Here is a 6,000-nt window from a genome sequence, read left to right on the forward strand (position 1 = left end):
ACACCGACCCCAGAGCTGCCCCGCAGTTCCAAACCGGCTGTTCCCACTCAGTCAGACCCATTTACTCTTTCAAGTCACAGTAACAGTCATCTCCATTTTGGCATGTGTGACAGTCTGGCTGTTCCCTTCAGCCAAGCTTCCACAGCAGTGGTATTTACAGTCGGATGCTTGGACCCACGAGTGTCGGCTGAAACTCTGGGGCCAATGCTGGTGGAAGCTGAGCCCCCAGAAATTCCAGCTGTGTTGTTTTCAACCTGCTATGTTTTTTGGAGTCCTAAATCTTTTTCTTAGAGACCTCCTTTATAAATTGCTAATTATAATTGCTGAGCACTTTCATTACTTACTCGCTGCAGGAGTAGCTTGTGGTGTCTTGGCGAGGTGGTGGGGCACAGGCCATAGCTACAAAGGGGACTTGCTGACCAGGTGGGGCATGGAGAAGGTCAGGCTAGGAAATAGCTTGGTTTTTACACAGTGCTTTTGAGCCTGGGAGCTTCCAGTGGTTGTAGGAACACCACCCCATGCTTGGCTGGGGTATGTCTGCCAACTCTGAGGAGCAGATGCGTGTGGAAAGTTGGGTAGGCAGAAGGTAACTAACCCAGCACAGCATCTCCCTGGGAGATGACCCCTTTTCCCTGTGAAATGGCCTGGCCAAGGGTGGTGTCATTTGTGGGGCGCTGGTGTCCATGCCCATCCAGCTCTGCAGTGCATTTGTGGGGTCAGCAGGACACGAAACCAAATTCCCTTTCCCTCGGCGAGCTGTGTGCTCCATAACTCAGGAATGCGAACAACCACATGCCTGGCTGAAAAATGATCGTCCTCAGGAAGAGAACAGGTCTGTCATGCTAGAGGAAGGGAACAACTCAAAGCATGATGTGCAGAAATGACACCTCGGGGCTTCAAATTTGTTCCCTGTCAATGCAGAGGAAGAAAACTGACCTAGACACTGTTGAGGTTGACAGGTCTTAAATTTAATCTCCTCTAAAGGCAAGATGTGACCCCGTTCCTGTGTGCTGTAAGGCTGCAGCTGTTTTACGCATTGCCTTTTCCTACTCCTTGGCCACCTCGTAACCTCTCCAGTGGAGTGGAGAAGCATTCCTGTCTGTCAAACATGGACTTCAGCTAGGATCATCGAAACTGAAACCCAGCTCCAAGGAGGGGGCTGGTGCCCGAGGGTACCTTCCATTCTTGGGATGTGGCGGCTCTCTGCTGAGCAGGAGCCTCTCCCCAGTGCTGAGGCTTTCCTGCCGAGCCATCTCAGAGCAAAGCCCCTCCGTTCACTGCCAAACCCCTTGGAAGTGGTCTGGCTGAGCTGGGCTTTTTCAGACCCCTCATTCCCTCCCTCCCGTGCTCAGCCTTACTCAAGGTGGGCACATTCCTTCCCAGTTAATTTTCCTGGAGCCCCCAGGCTGGGGTTTTTTGGGTTGTTTTATCTGCTTTTGCTGCTTTTGCCTTTTTCTCCCTCTTCATTACACATCAACAGGCAATTCTAATTTCAGACCCCGGTTCCTGCAGCCAAAACTGTGCTCTCGACCTGCTCAGAGCTGTGCCAGGGCAGCCTGACCCCCATGGCCCCAGGATGCTCTTGCCTGTGGTCCGTGTGATGCTTAAGCACCTGTGGGCCTAAGACCTGGCTGATGGTCCCATGGGACCCTGCAGTTTGTGGGGGCACAAAGGCTACCTGGATCGCACTTCAGCTCCAGCTGCTGGAATAACCACACAGGGGTGGGTTTTTTTTGTTTTACTGGCAAAGCCAAAGCCCTGAAGAAGAAAAGACCTTGCCAAGTCAGCAGAACACATCCATCTTCCCAGTGAAGTGAACAAAAACGGGTTTCAGGTTAATTGATCTGCCCCAAACGAAGCGTTTCGGTTTTGGCCTTCCCCATCTCCTCCTCCATTCTCCCATTGCGACTGTTTCGATTTAGGATATGCTGGATTCAACCCAAAGCCACAGAGGGGGCCAGTCCACTCAAATTAGTACTTCCCAGCAGACAAAATCCATCTTTGAAAAATTTGTGTGTGCCTTTAGGTTCAATAATTTCCTCCCATCATGAATTCCCTCCTTTGACCTTGGTCCAAACACTTGAGCTCTGCGGGACCTCTGTTTATTTGCATAAGATGCTCCTCTCTTGCAGCGCTGATTGTTCATCAAGGCAAGGACTATATTTAAGCCGTACCCTGTGTTTACGCATTTGGCCGATGTGTTGTTGTGAAACCCTTGATTGAGGCCCGTTGGAAGATGGAGAGCGCTCAGCACAGATGGACTCTGTGCTTCATCCATCTGCCAAACTCCAACCAGCCTCCGCTGCTCCAGAGGCTCGTGATCTGACCGACTTTGGGCGCTGTCACGGGGATGGAGGAAGGTCCGTCTTCTCACTCAAGGGACACTTCTTGCCAAGCCTGGAGGCAGCGCTGCTTCCCAGTAAAATGGTTGCAGTAATGTTTTAACATGGGCAGAAGAAAAATATAAAGAAAGAAAAGGCCTCCCTAAACCTTGTTCAAAGGGCTGGTGGAAATGGAGTCATGGAATTTTTTTGAAAAATACAAAACAAAACACAGCCCAGGGCAGAAACCCAGCATGGAAAATTGGAGCCTTGTTAAAGTCTGGCAGGGTTGTAAGTGGAGAAACTTCTTTTCTATTCTGATCCTAAAAAGCTGCTTGATGTCTTCTCTCTGCTGGGAGGAGAGAGTAGCTACATGGCGGGTACCCACCTTGGTGCACGACTGGAAGGTGTTTGCATTCATCATGCAAATGATGGTAGAAGAGCCCCAGAGAACAGAAGAGCCTGAGATGTTCACCAGGGGTTGAAGGCCTCAGGAAAGAAGTAGGAAATGAAGAAATGCAAAGTCCTGGCCTGATTCAGCCACTGACCCCGTGATACCAAGGGAGATGTCAGAATTCACCTTTCTGTCCTCCCTGCTGACTGTCCTTTGCACGTGAACCAAGCAAAGGACCTTCCTATGTTCCCGAGGCTGGTTTGCAGAGCAGGTGGGCGGGTAGGGTAAGAGGGGGCTTCAAGTATGGCCACAGCCCCCTGTGCCTCCATAACCCCATGCAAACTACACACCTCATCCCCAGCACGTCTTGTAGGGATGGTGGTGGAATTTACTGTGTAGGGGCGGTGGCACAGGGCATCTTCTTATTAAAGCCAGGAGGAAATGTGGCTTGTATCTGTAGGGAGATGGAGGCACCAAGTGATTTTCCCTGCTGGGATCTGTCTGGGCATTGCCATGAGCTCATGGTGAACAGGGAGGGCTGTGAGTTGTGCAGTGCTGGCACTGGCAGGACCTCTGCCTGCCCCAGGCCACGTCCTGCTTTCTCCATCTGGAGCATCCCTGGCTGGTGACTCAGAGGCCCTCAGGAATGCATGTCTGAGCCGCTTCCCCTCGGCCATCTGGGGAGCATCCTCCCCACCAAGAGTCATCTGTGTGAGGCAGAAAGTTGCCCCTTCCTCCACCATCAGTGGACCTCAGCAGCTCTCCTTCAGGCACATTCATGTGTGGCATCATCCCTCTGCTTGCTGTCCCCACAGCTGTGTGTCCGGAGCTCCTGGTGTGTGCCGTATGGACCCTGCCATGAGTGGGCTGCTCCATTGCCCTGATGAAATGAGACTTCTCCTCTCACTGTCCCAAACCTGGGCTTGGCAGGAGTCAGTCACAGGAGGAGACATGGGAGATACATCAAGCTGTGTGGGGCCATGGAATATCCCAACATGTAAAGGCAAGAAACAACAGGACCCCCAAAATTGCCTGGACCAGAGGAGGCTGGGAAGCAGAGAGGACATGGCTTCTGCTCACGGATGCACAAATAGTTCAGAGGAACTGGCCGGCAAGGGGCCAAAATGAACCCAGCTGGAGTTTGTACAAAACTTGATGGATGCCATTTCATATACCATTTGCTTTCAAGTCTCATGTGGAGACATCTGCCATTTGAACTGCTCCGAATGCTGTGGCACATGAAGGTGAAAATGAACTCTCCGTGTCCGGGTTGCTCAGACCCTGGGAACAGCAAGCTTTCAGCAAACAAAAATACTGTTAGGAGCCTTACTTGGAGTCTTGCCTTTTTTGGGGGGGGGATACCAACGTCCACCTCCACAAAGATGTGTCAGAAGTCCATCTCCTGTGGGAACCTTTATGGCCTCCCTTGATCCTGGAATGAGCTCCCACTCCTTTTTTTGTTTGTTTGTTTGCTTGGGACATTAATTCAGCATCATTCTGACCAGAGAACACTCAGCTAGGAGGACTGGGCTGTTTTTTGGTGCTTTATTGACAGAAAAGGTACTCTCTGGATGAAGACGGTGGAGTTTGACTGCAGACATACCAGGGTTGGTCTGTTGTACCTGGTCTGGACGGAAAGGGGACAGACTGCCAGCTAGAGCGCCTGGACAGACACGCTGTGGTTAGAGTAGTCTTGATTTTTAGATGGCAACGGTATTAAATGTGTGTAAAGCAGACAGACTGGTGCTAAAGTACTTACTGGGAACATTAATAAACCATAGACCACCCTTCCTCATCATATGATGTGGTTCTGTCTCTAGGCAAGATATGTAAAAACAATTTAAAATTAATTTAGCTTTTAAACCTTTTAAAAACTTATAAAAACCCCAACCTTTTGATATAGGATTGGGCTGTTTTTCCAAGTGGGAAAATGTTCACATCAGGATTGATTTAAATTTTTTTTTAGGGTTTGGTTTTTTTTTTTCCCCCTTTTAAATCATAAACAGCCCCGGTACAAGAAACAGTAGCTGTTATTGATTAAAAGTTCATTTGCCTTGTCTTTGCTGATGATTGATATTTGGGAAGGAGTGATAGAAGAAGGGAAGGGTGTTGTACTTTTGGAGAGAAAAAGAGAATGTGTCACATGTTACCTGCATCTTAGAATAATGTTAGTGTTGGAAGGCGCACGGGTTGCAAGGAGCAATAATTGGTTTAAGGTTCAGTGGATCCCGCTCCTTTTTTTTTGCCTGTGTTTTAGTGTGTGGGACGCGCCCTCCTTACAAAGGCAGCGTGATGCGGGAGGGGAGCGGGGCAACTGCATTTCCAAATGGGCTTTTTTACGGCCCGTTGAAGGAAAGCAGCGACCCACCGAGCGACGCCGCCCCGTTTCCAGCGGCAGGTTGTCAAGGCCGCCTTTCGTCAGCGCGTGTGCCGCGCTGCGAGCGCGGGATGTGCCGCTGGGATGCTCAGGGGGCCGGCGGGTTCACCCTGGCGCCTCTGAATTTTTATTGTAACCCCAAACTGGTGCATGAGAAACTGCAACAAGTTGGTTGTGCAGGATATAACTGGTGAGCTGCCTGGTCTCGAGCTGGGGCTGCAATGGACTGTGGGGAAAGGGGGTCCCTGCCCCAGGGATGGTGGGTGTGGGTGCACCCCTTGCCCCGGGTTCTGCTCCACGTGTGATAAGCTAGTGGCCAGGTTTTATAACATCTCTGACCTTCCAGTAATCTCTGGTTTCAGACAATTTCCATGGACACCACACCGGGATGCTGGAGGTGGAAGACCCACGTGCTCCTGGGCTTTCAAAGGACTCAGACTCGATGGGGCATGAAGGTATTTCTTGGCCAAAACATTTTCCAGGCAAAAAGGACGGATTCAGAGAAGGTGAAGTTCTGTGAATTCATTTTCATTCCCCAAATTGTTGAAATGGGGAAGAAAGGGGAAAGGGAAACATTTTGTTTAGATGTTTTCAAAGCGGAATGTTTCTGAGTTGTTTTTTTCCTTGACCTACTACTCTCTGGTTTCAGGACCTCCTTCAGTTTCAATAAGAAAAAAAAATAGAATTCTTATAAAAATATTTAAAACATCTGTCAAAACAGCCACTTGTCAGTAGAACCAAAACCTGCTTTTCCCAAGACTTTATAATTTACTGAAAATATTTGTGGCAAATTTTCTTCCTAGCTCGTTCCTGGTGCAAAATGCCTGTGAACTGGCGTTTGCAGACCTCTTGGGCACCTTTTCCCAGCACTTCTCTGAAGGTCCCTCAATGTGTGAAGAAACTGTGGC

The sequence above is a fragment of the Gallinula chloropus genome (assembly GCF_964237585.1).
Source record: "Gallinula chloropus genome assembly, chromosome: 6".
Taxonomy (NCBI): domain Eukaryota; kingdom Metazoa; phylum Chordata; class Aves; order Gruiformes; family Rallidae; genus Gallinula; species Gallinula chloropus.